Source organism: Hemiscyllium ocellatum, unplaced genomic scaffold (genome assembly GCF_020745735.1).
Source record: "Hemiscyllium ocellatum isolate sHemOce1 unplaced genomic scaffold, sHemOce1.pat.X.cur. scaffold_819_pat_ctg1, whole genome shotgun sequence".
Taxonomy (NCBI): domain Eukaryota; kingdom Metazoa; phylum Chordata; class Chondrichthyes; order Orectolobiformes; family Hemiscylliidae; genus Hemiscyllium; species Hemiscyllium ocellatum.
The window spans coordinates 81853-99304 of NW_026869253.1; positions in this window are offsets into that span (position 1 = coordinate 81853).

The following is a 17452-nucleotide window of genomic DNA, read 5'->3' on the forward strand; positions in this document are numbered from 1 at the left end:
GTATTCCAGAACCACAGAATAATAATCTGTTGACAGCGACTTGCCTTATGCACATTAGAGAAGGCAGTGGGTCATCCTACCCTGGTCAAGTCTCTGTTTAACTGCAAACCCAGGGCAATTTGTTTTACTATTTATTGTCCTGTGGAACAGCTGAAACAGCCACTCAGTTCAAGATCGGCATAACATGCTGGCCGACCATGGCTGCACACATACCGTGAGGGCAGAACTAAAGGAAAGGTAGCTCCCTTCCTCTGCCTGCATCCCATATTCCAACGGCTCATTTCTATTCAAGTAGGTAACCATTCACTGTTTTAGATGTATTCTTTGTGATTGAGTCTCTCCGAAGAGTGATGTCCATCTCCATGGGCACCTCTGATGCTGGCTTTATTGATGCTGACCTACAGATGTGAGGATGTTTTTAAATTCTGTATCAGTGGCAGTGCATTGTAAATGAATGGTTTCCTCTGTCACAGGAAAGAAATGGAGCCAGCTAAGTAAGAGAAATGAATTATTGTGATCAAACCTGAGAGTTGTTGCGGCAGTATTTGGGTATTTGGACAGATTTTCTTTCCATTATATGAAGTGATCTCCTTACCACAGAGAGAGTGAAGAGGAGTTCCACCAGAATAATCCCTGGGATGATGGCACCATGAGGAGTGAGCGAAGGTTGATCTAGCGCTGTGAGAGAATAAGACGTGATTGCATTGAACCTTGAGGGGGATGGACAAGCACTCCTTATATTCGAAACAGACAACGGAAAGGTGATATATTCCATGACTGCTATTTCACTCAGGATGCATGATTTGGGATAGTTTAAGTGCCGGGGTGGACGTTCCGCCCACCCACCCCAACCCCTACTCCCAATTGAGAGAGACGGAGAGATCCAAGTTTTGAATAAACTCTCCCCACATTAATACAGTGCAGTTGATGTGTGATCCTGCACTGAATGTCATATTATCCACCACCTCGAAAGCAGCTACAATACCTTCATTCCAAAACAGTTAACTATTCACAACAGCGTCTGACCTTCATGAAGAACATGAATCTATCTTCTCAGAGATGCAAGGTACTTCCTTAAGCTTTAGACCAGAAGACTATAAGATATTGGAGCATAAATTAGGACAGTTAGCCCATCGTGTCTGCTCCATCATTCAATTATCGATGATAGGTTTCTCAAACCCTATCACCGACCTTCTCCCCATAACGCTTCAAGCCCTGGATATTCTAAACCTATCTATCTCCATGTCAAATATAGTCGATGACCTGACCCCACAGCCTTCTGTGGCAATAAATTTCAAAGGGTCACCATTCTATGGTTAAATAACTTTCTCCTTATCACTGTTCTAAAAAGTGTTCCCTTTCATCTAAGGCTGTGTGCGCGGATTCTAATCCAATGGAAATATCTTATCAACATCCACTCTCTCGAGGTCAGTCAGTATCATGTCTATATCAATTACATTCCCTCTCATCCTTTCAAACTTTATCAAGTATAGACACAGAGTACTAAAACATTCCCCATGCAATAAGTTTTCATTCCTCTGACCATTCTCGTGAAAATCATCTGAACACGCTCCAGGACCAGTACATCCTTCCTGACGTATGGGGCTCAAAAATGAGCACAATACGCCAAACGGGGTCTGACCAGAGCCGTATGCAGTCAGTTCTTATATTCAATTCTTCTCGTAGTAAATGTTCCCAAACATAATTGCAATTGCCCTCCTAACTATTGCCTCAACCTGCAAGCTGACATTGAGAGAACCCTGCACTAGAACTCCCAAGTCCCTTTGCACTTTAGACTTCTGAATTTAGAAAATAGACCATGCCTTTATTCTTCATGCCAAAGTGCATGACCTCCACTTTCCAATATTGGAATGCATCTGACGATCTCTTTACCTGTCCAAATCCTTGTTCAGACTCTCCGCTTCCTCAATACGACCTGTCCATTTGCCTATCTTTGTATCGTCTGCAAACCTAACCAGAGTGCCCTCAATTCCCCCATCTAGATTGCTAATGTAACAAGTAAAAAGTTCTGATTCCAACACTGAGCATTCTGGATCACCACTTGTCCCCGGCTGCCATCCTGAGAAGTGCTCTTTTATCCCAACTCTCTGCTTTCTGCTAGACAGACAAGCTTCTATCCATGCCACTACCTTGCCTGTATCACCACGGACGCTTATCATTCTCAGTAATCTCCTGTGTGACACCTTGTCAAAGGCCTTCTTCAATTCCAGGTGGATAACATCCATTGGCATTGCTTGGCCGAGCTGCTCATTTCCTCTTCAAAGAGTCCCAATAGATTTGTCAGGCATTAACTTCCCTTGATGACATCATGCCGACTTTCCCCTATTTTACCAAACACTCTCAACTATTCAGAAATCTCATCCTTCACAATGGATTCCAGGATCTTACCCACGACAGAGGGTAAGCTATTCATGGTGGGGTTTTTTTTGGTCTTTTTCCTTACTCCATTGTTAAAAAGTGGTGTCACGTTAGTGGGTTTCCAGTGCTCTGGGATCGTTCCTTTATCTAGTGATTCCTGAAAGATAACCACGATTGGCTTCACTCCCACTTCAGCTATCTCCCTTATAATACTCGGATGTAGTCCATCTGGTCAAGTTTATTTAACCACCTTCGGACCATTACATTTTTTTTCTAGCGTGTTTTCCATGGTGGGGGCCATCATACTCAGCTCTGGCCCCTCAATCTCTTGAATGTTTAAGGTGTTACTCGTGCCTTCCACCACGAAAGCTGATGCAAAGTAATTATTCAATTCCTTGTCCATTTTCTCGTTCCCCACTGCTATCTCTCCAGTATCATTTTCCAGCAGTCCAATGTTCACTTTTGCCACTCTTTTATACTTTATATATCGAAAGAAACTGTTACAGTTTTCCTTTATATTACTGGCTAGCTTACCCCCATATTTAATAATCTCCCTCCTTATTTTATTTTGTTTGCCCTCTGTTTTGCCTTTGTAAGCTTTCCAATCCTCAGGTTTCCCACTGCCTTTTGCCACATTATAACATTTCTCATTTGCTTTTATGCTATAGCTGACTTCCCTAGTCAGCTATGGATGTCCCATCCTCCCTATACAAGCCTCTTTTTCCTCAGGATAAATCTCTGCTGTATCCTGAATTACTCCAAAAACTCCTGCCATTGCTGTTGCACTGTCTTTCCTGCTGGGCCCATCTCCCAGTCAATTCTACCCAGCTCCTCACTCATGTCTATGTAATTGCCTTTATTCAGCTGTAATACCGTTAATTCTGATTCTAACTTCTCTGTCTGAAACTGTAGAGTAAATTCAATCATATTCTGATCACTGTCACCTTCAGCTCCCCTCATCAAGTCTGCCTGTACAAGCTGCTCCAAAAAACCATCTCGCAGACATTCCACAATTTCCTTTTCCTGCCAACCACTGTCAATCTGAATTCCCAGTCCATCTGTATAATAAAATCCCACATGATCACTGTAACTTTGCCTTTCCTGCAGATCTTTCCACCTCCTGGTGGATCTTACACCCCAGCTCCTGGTATATAACTCCAAATGAATTTTTTCACCTTTTTCATTCTTCAATCCTACCGACACAGATTCGACACCATCTGACCTTATTTCATTTCTTATTGATTATTGATTCAATTCCATTCTTAATACTGAAACAACTCTATCTCTCTGCCCACCTGCCTAACTTGTCGACAGGTTGAATATCCTTGAATATTCAACTCCCAATCCTGATCCTCTTGCAGCGATGTCACTGTAATACCCACTATATCGTACCTGCCAATTTATGGATGAGTCACAAGCTCATTTACCTTATTCCTTATACTGCATGCATTCCGACATAATAGTTCAGTCCTGTATTACCCGTCGCTCTTCTCATTATCATTTATTTGTCCAGCTGTTGGTACCCACACAGACCCTGAACACTGGATCATTCCCCTCCCCCTCCAAGTTCTGCAACACAGATGATATATCCCAAACCCGAGCACCATGTAGGCACCACAACCTTCAGACGTCTTAATCCCGATCACGGAGAACATTATCTATGCTTTTAACTATACTATCCCCAATTATCCAGCATTGGGCAGCATGGTGACACATCAATGCTGCCTCACAGTGCTCGGGACTTGGGTTCATTTCCAATCTCTGGACCCTGCCTGTGTGGACTTTGTACATTCTTCCCGTGTCTGAATTGGGAGCATTAACTCTTCTTTCTCCACAGTACGTCTCTGTGTTTGCTTCAGATTTTGTACCATCTACAGTATTTTTGCTTATGTTCAATGGAGAAATGCAGCAAATGTGACAGGTTTTTGGAAAAGCAGCCGTGGTTCGCGGTTTCCTCTGGGTGTTTAAGAATCTTGCCCGGCCACGTGTCTGAGTGCAGTGTCCCTGGATGCCCATTCCATCTCTCTCAGTTCCCTCAGTCCATCGTCACTACATGCAACCTTTCATTGTGCCATCCATGGGACTCCCCACATCCCATTGCCTGGCACTGTATACTCCCTTCGCAGTACTGTGCACATAACGACACTGGGAACTTTCTGACCCGCTGGGGATTCTGGGTAAAGGAACAGAATAACTAGAATCCAATTGAATTGCAAAGCTGAGTAAACAGGCTGAATTACATCCATCTGCTCTGACGTTTTCTAATCTCCTGTTTATCCTCGTCCATCTGCAAATAGATGGTCCATATGTATGCCTTGTCAAACAGGCTTGGCGGCGGGGATAGATATCAGATCCGGTGGTCATTGGACTGATTCGGTGGTCTCACTTTCCTGACGTCGCACTTAGGTTTTTATTATCACGTCTATCCAGTTTAAAGAAAAGGCCTTGCTGGAGTTGTGCTGAAAGGATATTTGTTTTTTGGAGACATTAGAATATGTCACGTGCGAGTGTGGTTAGGAATCATAAGGTGGCACAGTTAAATATACGATCAAAGCTGGTCGGGAAGGCAGCACTTCCGATGTGTGGATCATTGGGATTCCAGCGTCAGTAGGATATACACAAAAAGGATGGTATGAACCTGAACTGGCAGCAATTTGCGATATGTGGATTATTGGGATTCCCGGGTCAGTAGGATACACACAAGAAGGACGGGATGCACATGAACCAATAACAATCTCCGATATGTGGATCATTGGGATTCCCGGGTTGGTAGGATATAACCAAGATGGATGGGGTGGCTTTGAACTGGCAGCAATCTCCTGGCAGGCAGGTTTGCTATTGTTCTTTACGAGGGTTTAAACTAGTGTGTGGCGCCAGTGGGGGAGGGGTGTGTGGAACCACAGCAGTAGGACCACAGGTACAGTGACTGAGGAGGAGTTGGAGTCTGATCCCAGTACAGCTAAGACCAACAAAAAAGAGGGTACTGAACACAATGGCCTGGCAGTGTGAAGTGTGCTGATTTTAATATGAGGAATTTGTTTGTTTGAAAAAATATTTCGATGTTGTTGCATGTCAAAAAATAGGAAAAGATAATGGTTAATTGCCCACTGTGTCCTTCACTGGACCAACTTGTCTCTCCAGGCAACAAAACTTGTTACTGTGGTTCAGAGAACTTCAGAATTAATACAACAGTTTGGGAGACCATTCAGCCCAATATGCGTCCATGAGCTCTCCAACTTGACAACTTGAATATAGAGGGAATGATTGGAGCTAGACTGAGAGGGAGAGAAATTAACAGAGAGAAAAAAAGTGAAGTGAGATAAACAGAGTGCAAAAAGGAGAGACAGAGTGAGTGAGAGCAAGGGGTGTCAGACGAATGTGAAGTTAGATCAGAAGACAGCATGAGGAGAAATACACAGAAACTTTTCTTAGAAACTCTCACAGACTGTAAGCCCTTTGTCTGGTGCCATAACCTGTGAGCACCACGGTGATACTGGCTGTCATCCCAGATCATTTATCGCCAATAACATCCCAGAGCTGAGTTGCTGACAGCTAAACACAATCCAATAGACCAATAGACTGGTTCCAGGGAGAAGGTAGATTTATTTAAATATTCTGAGCCAACAGGAGATTGTAGCCCCTGTAGACACTGCGTGAGAGGTAGACTGGAATCTCAGTGAAGAGAATCACTGGCAGAGGGGAAATCAGGATCTCAGCTGTGGGTCAAATAATGATTGATAAAGTTTGCATACCACTTCCATAGTTTTGTAATTCACATTGCAATTCATATAGCTCTACATAGTAAGTGTATTTTAACAATATTGCCTTTTTGTAGCTTTCATATTTCGGTATGTACAGAAAAGCTTTATTATCCTTGTATTTTGTGTTGAATAAACACATTTTATTACTGAGGAAGAAAGGACCTGCTCCGATGGGACAGTCGTCATCTGAACTGTGCTGGGACCAGAATCCGAGTGAATCCTAACCAAGGATGTAGACAGAGCTTTAAACTGATTGGGAGTGAGTGTGTGTGTGTGTGTGTGTGTGTGTGTGTGTGTGTGTGTGTGTGTGTGTGTGTGTGTGTGTGTGTCCAGCACGTACACAAATAGGATTGAGCATCTGGAAATGTTTAACATATCAAACTTCAAGCGCACTGCACAAATGAATGACAATGAGAAGAGGGACGGTTAATGCAGGACTGAAGGGGTTACAACTGAATGCATGCTGTATAAGGAATAAGGTAAATTACCTTGTGGCGCAGAATCAAATCGGCAGGTATGCAGCGATGGGTATTACGGAGATGTGGCTGCAAGGGGATCTGAATATTTAAGGATATTTATCCTATCGAAAAGATAGGCAGGTGGGCAGAGGGAGTGGATTTGCATTATTAGTAAGAAATGATATTAAAACGGGAGTAAGAAAGGAAGTAAGGTCAGATGGCGTAGAATCTTCGTGGGTGGAATTGAGGAACCACAAAGGTAAGACAACCACAGTTGAAGTCTTGTACAGGACTCCAAAGAGTAGTCAGGAGCTGGGGCACAAGATACACCAGGAGAAAGAAAAGGTGTGTAGGAAAGCAAAGGACAGTAATCATGGGTGATTTCAGTATGCAGGGGAACTGGGAACATTAGATTGGTAATCGTTTGCAGAAAAGGAATGTTTGGAGTATTTATGAGATGGTTTTTTGGAGCAAATTCTGGTGGAGCTCACTCGGGTACAGACGATACTGGATTTAATGATGCAGGATTCATGAGGGAGATTAGGGTGAAGGTAAACTTTGGAAGCAATGATCAGAACATGATTGATTTTATTCTGCAATTCGAGAGAGAAGATAGAATCAGAGGGAACAGTATTTCAGCTGACTAAAGGCAACTACAGAGGCATAAGGGAGATGTTGGGTAGGATTGACTGGGAGGGGGGTCAAGCATGAAAGGCAGGGGAACAGCAATGGCAGCAGATTCCAAGATTAATTCAGGTGACACAGCAGAGATTCTTGCCGAGGAATAGAGGCATGGTACAGGGAGGATGAGGCAGCCAGGGCTGACGAGGGAAGTCAGGGATTGCATACAAGCAAAAGAGCAAGCGTATAATGTGGTGAGGGGCAGTGGGAAACTAGCGAATTGGAAAACATGTAAAGACTATCAGAGGGCAAATAAAAGAGAAGATGAGATATGGGAGTAAGTTAACCAGTAATATAAAGGAGACTGTAAGAGGTTCTTTAGATATATAAAGTGCAAAACAGACACAAAAGTGAATATGGACCACTGGAAAATGATGCTGGAGAGACAGTAGTGGAAAACAAAGAAAGGAATGAGGAACTTTGCATCATTGTTCATGTTGGAAGACACGAGTAATTTCCCAACAACTGAAGAGAGTGAGAGGGCAGAGCTGAGTATGGTGGACATCACCAAGAAGGACATGCTAGAAAACTGAATGGCCTGAATTTAGATAAATCACCTGAACCATATGGACAAATCTGCAATTTGAGAGGGAGAGGGTACAGTCGGAAGTGAAAGTACTTCTGTTGAATCAAGGGAACTATGGAGCTTTGAGGGAGGAGCTAGCCAAAGTTCAATGGTGCAATACCTTAGCAGGGATGACTGTGGAGGAACAATGGCGGATATTTCTGTGTATAATGCAGAAGTTGCAGTATCAGTTCATTCCTAAAAGGAAGAAAGATCCCAGGAGGAGGCATGGGCGGCCGTGGCTGACGAGGGAAGTTATGAAACATATAAAGTTAAAAGAGAAGAAGTATAACACAGCAAAGATAAGTGGGAAAACTGAGGACTGGGAACTTTTAAAGAGCAACAGAGGATTACTAAGAAGGACATACGCAGAGGAAAAATGAGGTATGAAGGTAAACTTGCCAATAATATAAAGGCGGATATTAAAAGTTTTTTTAAGTATATGCAAGGCAAAAAAAATGGTTACGACTCAAATTAGGCCCTTGAAGACAGAAACAGGGGAATATATTACGGGGAACAAAGAAATGGCAGAAGAATTAAATGGGTACTTCAGATCTGTGTTCACTGGGGAAGGCACAAGCAATCTCCCTGAGGTAACAGTGGCTGAGGGACCTGAACTTAAGGGAATCTATATTTGCCAGGATTTGGTGTTGGAGAGACTGTTAGGTCTGAAGTTTAATAAGTCTCCGGGGCCGGATGGTCTACATCCCAGGGTACTGAAGGAGGTGGCTCGGGAAATCATGGATGCATTGGGGATTATTTTCCAGAGTTCGATAGATTCGGGATCAGTTCTTGCGGATTGAAGGGTGGTTTATGTTGCACCACTTTTTATATAAGGTGGGAGAGAGAAAACAGGAAATTATAGATCAGTTAGTCTGACCTCAGTGTTGGGAAAGATGCTGGAGTCTATTGTAACGTATAAAATCACGGCACATCTGGATAGTAGAAACAGGAGAGGACAGAGTCAGCATGGATTTATGAAGAGGAAATCTTGCTTGACTAACCTTCTTGATTTTTTTGAGGATGTAACTCTGAAGATGGACGAAGGAGATCCAGTAGATGTAGTGTACCTGGACTTTCAGAAAGCTTTTGATAAAGTCTCACACAGGAGGTTAGTGGGTAAAATTAAGGCGCATGGTACTGGGGGCAAAGTACTAGACTGGACTGAAAATTGGTTGGCTGATAGGTAGTGATAAACAGCTCCATTTCGGAATGGCAGGCAGTGACCAGTGGGGTACCGCAAGGATCCGTGCTGGGACCGCAGCTTTTTACAATATATGTTAATGATATAGAAGATGGCATCAGCCATAACATGAACAAATTTGCTGATGATACAAAGCTGGGTGGCAGGGTTAAATGTGCTGAGGATGTTAGGAAATTGCAGGGTGACCTGGACAAGTTAGGAGAGTGGGCAGATGCATGGCAGTTGCAGTTTAATGTTGATAAATGTATGGTTATCCACTTTGGTGGCAAGAACAGGAAAGCAGATTACTACCTCAATGGAATCAATTTAGGTAAAGGGGCAGAACTGAGGGATATGGGTGTACTTGTACACCAGTCAATGAAGGCAAGCATGCAGAAACAGCAGGTAGTGAAGAAGGCTAATAGCATGCTGGCCTTCATAACAAGTGGAATTGAATATAGAAGCAAAGAGGTGCTTCTGCAGCTGTACAGGGCCCTGGTGAGACCATACCTGGAGTACTGTGTGCAGTTCTGGTCTCCAAATTTGAGGAAAGACATTCTGGCTATTGAGGGAGTGCAGCGTAGGTTCACAAGGTTAATTCCTGGAATGGCGGGATTACCTTACACTGAAAGACTGAAGCGACTGAGATTGTATACCCTTGAGATTAGAAGACTGAGAGGGGATCTGATTGAGACGTATAAGATTATGAAAAAGGATTGGACACTCTGGCAGCAGGAAACATGTTTCCGCTGGTGGGTGAGTGCCAAACCAGAAGACACAGCTTCAAAATACGGGGTAGACCATTTAGGACAGAGATGAGGAGAAGCGTCTTCACTCAGACAGTGCTGGCTGTGCGGAATGCTCTTGCGCAGAGGTCTGGATTGAATTAAGAAAATGTTGGACAGAGCTCTCAAAGATAGTGGAATCAAGGTTATGGAGATAAGTCATGAAGAGGATACTAATTAGGAATGATCAGCCATGATCATATTGAATGGCGGTGCAGGCTCAAAGGGCTGAATGGCCTACTCCTGCACCTATTGTCTATTGTCTATTACACCCCAGCATTGTAAGGGAGATAGCTGAAGAGGTAGTGAAAGTGAAAGTGGTAATCTTTCAGGAATGACTAAACTCAGGAAAGGCTGGAAAATTGCTAACATGACACTCCATTTAATAAGGGAATTAGGGAGAAGATGGAAAATTACAGACACACCTAAAATTACTGACTAATCATTAGCCTAACCTTGGTTGTGGTTGACATTCTGGAATCCATCGTGAAGGATGGGATTTCTGAATACTTGCAAGTATTTCGTAAAATAGTGCCAAGTCAGCATTGTTTCATCAATGGGAGGTCATGCCTGACGAACCTGCTGGAATACTTTGGTGGAGTAACGAGCAGATTTGACCAAGGAGAGCCAGTAGATGTTATCCACCTGCTTCTCTAAATTTCATTGATAAGGTGCCACGCAGGAGGCTATTGAGAAAGATTAGGGCCCCAGGTGTTACAGGCAAGGTGCTAGCTCCCATAGATACATGGCTGTCTGACGGAAAGCAGAGAGTGGGGATAAAAGTGTCCTTCTCAGGATGACATCCAGTGACAAGTGGTGTTCCTCAAGATTCAGTGTTGGGACCACAACAATTCCCTTTGTGCCTTAATGGTCTACATGAAGGAACTGAGGTCATTCTGACTAAGTTTTCAAACAGTGCGCAGATGAATAGAGGGATAGGTAGCATCAAAGAGGTGGTTCGGCTGCAGAAGCGTGCAGTAGCATCGTCTAGCACCCCTCTGATGCTCGCCTTCCAGACCACCAACCTCAGGATACAACGCATCATCCTCCGCCATTTCTGCCACCGACAGTCAGACCACACCACCAGAGATATACTTCCCTTCCCACCCCTATCAGCATTCTGCAGAGACCACTCCCTTCACGACTCCCTCATTGGGTTCACGTGTCTCCCCCTCCCACACCCCAACAAACCACCTTCCACTCCCGGCACCGTCCCTTGCCATTGCAAGAGGTATGAAATCTGTGTCAACAACTTCCTCCTCACCTCAATCCAAGCCCCAAAAGATCCTTCCACATCAGGCAGAGAATATTCTGTGCATCCAAACACATCATCTACTCTGTCCATTGCTCCTGGTCTCCTCTACATTGGAGAGACAGGACGTCAACCTGCAGAACGGTTCAGCGAACACTCTCTGCCACACATTCAACAACCCCACTTCCCTGTGGCTGAATACTTCGCCTCCCCCTACCACTCTTCAAAGGACATGCAAGTTCTTGGCTTCCTCCAATGCCACATTCTATCCACAATTCTTCTGGAGGAAGAGCGCGTCGTCTTCCACCTTGGAACCCTTCAACCACATGGTATCCAGCGCAATGCCACCAGTTACCTCATCTCCCCTCCCTCCACCTTATCCCAGACCTAACCCCCCAACTGAGCACCGCCTGTTGAACAGTCCTACCCGTCTATCTTGCTTCCCATTTATCCACTCCACCTTCCACTCTCACCACTCACCTCCATTTAGCCATCGCCTTCCAAGCAACCTTCCTCCCACCCCCTCCCATTCATCTCTCAACCCCTTTCCGCCCACCCACTTAATTCTGATAAAGGCTTTTTGACTGAAACGTCGAATATCCTGTTCCTCAGAGTCCGCCTGACTGGCTGTGCTTTTCTCGCTCCACACTGTTTGACTCTGATCTCCAGCATCTGCGGTCCTCACTTTCTCCTGTTAGGGGAGTGAGCAAAGAAGTGGCAGGTGGAGTATAACGTGGGCAAGTGTGAGGTCATGCAGTTTGCCAGGAAAAATGAAGGTATGGACTATTTTCTAAATAACTAGCAAGTTCGGAAGACTCCGGGGTGGGGTGGGGGAGCGTTGCTAGTCCAAGGATCTTGAAATGTAAACCTGCAGGTTGTCAGCAGTTGGGAAGGCAAATAAAATGATTCCATTTATTTCAAGAAGGCTTGAATATAAATACAGGGATGTAATTCTGAGGCTCTATAAGATTTTGGTCAGGCTACATTTGGATTATTGTGCACTGTTTTGGGTTCCATAACTCAGGAAGGATGTACTGACCCTGGAGCATTTTCCGATAAGATTCACAAAAGTGGTCCGAGAATTGAAAAACTTAACATATGAAGAACATCTGAGGGCTCTGGGTCTATTTTGGATGGAGTTCAGAAGGATGTTAGGAGGTCTAATTGAAACTTACAGAATATTGAATGATCTGGACAGGGTGCATTTTGGGAAGATATTTCCAATGGAGGGGAGACTAGGACCCGAGGGGACAGAGTAAAGAGAAGACCTTTTCAAACACAGATAAAGACGAACCTCTTCAGCCAGAGAGTGGTGAATCTAGGGAATTCACTGCTACTGAAGGCTGTCGAGGCCAGGTCATTGAGTATATTTAAGAGTAAGACAAATAGGTTCTTGATTGTAAAGGAGATGACTGGTTACAGATAGAAATCGGAAGAATGGTGTTGAGTAGCTTCACAGCCATCATTGAATGGCGGAGCAGGCCCAATGGGCTGAATGGCCAAATTTCTGCTCCAATGTCTTCTGGTGGTATGGTTAATATTGGCTCTCTTGATTCCACATTGGAGATGTATCCTGGAATTTGATTTTCTTAGATTTATAAAGAGTAACATCCCAATACTGATGACTGGGAAATATCATGTTCCCTCCCTCCAGTCTCTGCAGCCATGTCCCCAATAATGTAATCACACTGAAATTGAAAACCAATGAATGTTACTTAATCACAGTTGATTGACATCAACAACATTAACAGCGCAACACTCACCTGCCCTCTCTGATCCTCGACTAACCATCTGAATTTTGTGTCACATCATATTCTCTGTTAATATATCCATGCCATTTGTCTATTATAACTCATGTTGTCGTAGGCACATTTGCCTGTCAGGTTATGGACTAGAAACGTTCTCTCCATATTTTACTGACATTATAATCACTGATCAGTAGTTACAGTTTGTATGTTTCCATTTATAAACGGAGAAATTTGTTTATGTTCTGACAATCGTTTGACATTACTCCCACATCCAAGGCAGATTGAATGATTATACACAATCAATCTACCATCTCCAATACTCTTTCACTTGGCCACCCGCACGTATCCCAAGCTAAATCAATACATATTAAACGTTATTTTGAATTTTAATAAAATCAATATTGAACTCAAAGGGGTTAAATGGAGCTATTTGTTCAGTGACTGTGATTAATGTCAATCTCCGTGGATCCTAATTATCCCAGTGGAGAGTTTCCATCGTTGAAAGATAAATGGGCTCTGTTCAATGTGCTATCCCATAGTGTGAGTAGGAGCATCACTAACAGCACTAACAGGGATCAGCAGCTCGAGAGAGAGAGAAGGGGAGGAGAGATCAGAATCTGAGAACATTAGACAGGAGCGTTACAATAATTGTTCATAATCTGAGGACCATGAATTGGAATGTTCTAACAATGGATCAGAATCAGAATCTGAGAATATTAGACTGGAATGTTCCAACAATGAATCAGAATCTGAGAACATTAGACTGGAATGTTCCAACAATGGACAGGAGTTTATCCTCGGGTCTTTACTGGCTTTCTCAGCCTTGGATATCATTAGCATATCGGATCCTGGATATCCTTTGGATTATTCAAGGTGGTTACTATCCCATCCTTGCAATAGTTGGTGTTCCTGGTAAGTCTTTACATTTGTCTACTAAACAGGGTTGAATTGAATTTCTGCTCATGATATCTAGATTTTGGAAAGTGCAAATCAATATCTTCAGTTCCAAACAAAAAATTATTTCCTTATATACTATAACTATCAAACTAAGATTTATATATTATTCACTGATATGCGAGAAGGAACCAGACTCTTCTCAAACTCCATAATCTATTTTGCCCTTCACAGATTTACATCTCCAACTCCTCCCCACTCACTAATCCTGTCCAATACAACCCTCGTGATATCCCAGTCTCGACCTCAGTCTCAGTGCAATATCTGAATAAACCATTTGTGCCTTTGTTCAATCCGGATGCAACAGTTTCACGTTCCTTGTAATCACATGTCTGTCACTAAATAATTGCTCTTGAGAATGTTTAACTTGTTCTCTGCACATAACGGAAGACAGTTTATGGTAGTCCAGCCATTGACTCAAAATCTAGAGCCAGAGAATAATGGTCTGCTGATATCGCATGACGGAAATTGGGGAGTTTAAAAGCAACCATTATCATTTGTTATGAAAACCAATCTGCTAACCTCAAGTACTTTGGGGAAGTCAATGTGTCATGCTTCCCTCGTCAGGTTTCCGTGTAACTTCTGTGATGAACACGTAGAAGTACTGTACCTTTGAGAGAATGAAAAACCAACAATAACTACCTGACAGCACCAAGAGTTCTGAAAAATAGATATAATGTAACATTCGGTCGAACAACCCGATTAGCTCATTGTCTCGAAACAAATTCAACTGTAACAAGTTTTAAATTATACCCCAAAACACCCATCTCCAACCAAGTTTTAATTTTTTATATTGACAATCGTAACAGCCAATGATACAATCCAACAGTTTTGTCCGTACAAGACTATGGAAAATTGAACAGTTGAGAGGAGAACTGCCAAGCTACCAGCATGCAAAGACTGCCTGAAAAATAGGTCTCATATAGGTATCTTTATTGATTAGTAACTGGTGAAGCAGAGTCCCCAAGAAGAAATGAAGACAGGAATATGGAGAAGAACCGAAAGCTTCCTGGTTGTGAGATAAGAAGTTTTGTTTTGTAAATCTTAATTAGGAGTTTTATCAGACTAGTATTGTGGAGGGGGAAGCTAAATGATAGGTTAGAGGAAGAAGTTGTAAATAGTCGTTCGTTTATTATTCTCTGTTATACTTTAAGAAGTAAAGTTGTTCATTTTTACTTTAAATAGATTTGGACTCTAGAATTATCACAGATTACAGCATGGGATAAATCTTTTCTCTGTTGCTGGTTTAATTAAACAGGAAGACGTATCCTGTGTTGTAACACTATGAACCCATAGTTTTACTATTTACGGTACTGTGGAACAGCTGACCCAGCCACTCAGTTCAAGATCTGCATAAGATGCTGCCCTGACCAGGGCTTGGTACATCCTGTGAGAGAAGAATAAAGGTAAAGATAGCTCCCTTTCTCTGCCTGTTTTCAGTATTGCTACATCTCATTTCCATTCAGGTACGTGATCATCCCCTATTTTAGGTGTATACAGTCTCATTGCAATTCTCCCCAAGAGTGATGCACATCTCCACAGGTATCTCTGGTGCTGACTTTATTGATGCTGACGTACAGATCTAAGGCACTTATAAATTCCATGTCAGTCGTTGTGCATAGAGAAGGAATGGCTTTTTGAGGCACATTAAATAAATGGCGATGTCTAACTGAGAGAAAATATGTTTTTTGACAATCCCTGAGAGTGTTGTTGAGCAGTATTTGGGGTATTGTGGATAGACTTTCTCTCAAGTTTCACCAGACTAATCCCTGGGATGTTGGCACCATGAGCAGTGAGTGAGTGAGAGAATAAGAGGTGATTGCATTGAACCTTCAGGGGGATGGACAATCACTCATGATGTTCTAAACAGACAATGATACAGTGATAAGTTCCATGGCTTTTTTAAAACTCAGATTACATGATTCCTGATAGTTTAAGAGCCTCTGAGAACGTTCCACCCAACCACCCCACTCCCTATTTCAACTGAGACAGAGAGAGAGAGAAGAGAGAGAGAGAGAGAGATAGAGAGATAGATAGATAGATAGATAGAGAGATAGAGAGAGAGAGAGATAGAGAGATAGAGAGAGAGAGAGGCTCCGGCTTTTAAAAAACTCTCACAACATTAATACAGTTCAATTGGTGCGTGATCCTACAATGAATGTCACGTTATCCATATTCCCGACAGCAGCAACTATACATTCATTATAAAAGAGTTAACTCTTTCCAGAATTACTGAGAGAAGGAAAGTATTTTTACACGACAGGAAAGAAACGGAGATGTCTCAGCGGAAAAAGAGTTATTGTGATCATCGCTGAGAGTGTTGTTGAAGCAGCATTTGGGATATTGTGGACAGACTTTCTCTCCTTTATAAGGAATGATCGCCTTGCCACAGAGAGTGTGCAATGGAGTTTCACCAGACTAATCCCTAGGATTATGGTACCATGCCGAGACACTGAAGATTAATCTCTGGCGTTGTGAGAGAATGAGAGGCGATTATACTGAAACTTGAGGGGGAAGGACAGTCACTCACGATGTTCTAAATAGACACTGACAAGTGAAATATTCCATGGCTTCTTTTTTACTCGGGTTGCATGATTTTCGATAGTTTAAGAGCCTCTGAGAATATTCCCCTCACTCCACACCCAATCCCGTGTCGCATGAGAGAGACAGAGGGCCAGTCGTTTAATAAACTCTCCCCACATTAATACAGTGCATTTGGTGTATGGTCCTGCACTGAAAGTCTCATTATCCGCAATCCCTACAGCAGCCACAATGCGTTCATAATAAAATAGTTAACTATTCCCACCAGATTCTGACTTCCATGGAGACGGTGGATGTGTCTTCTCGGCGATGGAAGATGCCTCCTTGAGACTTGGCACAAATCATTTGGCTTCCCTTCTCATTGCCAGCAAACTATGTTAAAGCAGCACACGTTCTACAAACAATGCAACCATGATTAACATCATGGACTCCTCTGTCAGTGCCGTCTCCGTTTCATTGGTTTGTCACGTTAGAATATCAGTGACCCCCTCTTGTTCCTGTATAACTGTCTTGTGGAGATGAATAGCCTCCTCCTGGTCTCATGGAACAGGTTTAAGGGTCTGATTGGGCTCTGCCTGTTCCTGTTTAACGACTCGACGCACTGAACAGACCACTCTTCTTCCTGTGTAACAGGCAGGAGTATTGAATGTGGTGTCACTCTTCCTGTTCCTGAATGTTAGCCCATACCTGTGTGCAACCAGCTGGAGATGCTGAATTAGCTTTTTTAACTGTGGAAACGTGCAATGTCTGGCCGTGCTGTTACATAAATGTTACCGACACTTTAACAGCACAAACCGGAATGCTGTCCGGGTCTTGCTGCACATGGACACAGAATGGCTCAGGAGCTGGTGGGGGACAAAATGTTCTGAACATTCTGTGATGTTCAGTCATCATTCCTACTTCAGATCTTATGATGGGAAAATACATTGCTGGAGCAGCTGAAGATGTTTGTGTTGAGGAGGCTAACCTGAGGATCTCCTGCAGAGATGTACCAGGACTGAGAGGGTTGTTGGCGATTGACCCCAAACCTCTTTATTTGTGTTCTGAAAGATCCCGTCCAGTGGGAAGGTTACATCTGATCCACATTGAGCTCAAATAAGTAGGTGGTCCCGTTGCCATCCTCAGACAAACGCAGCCTTGGTGTC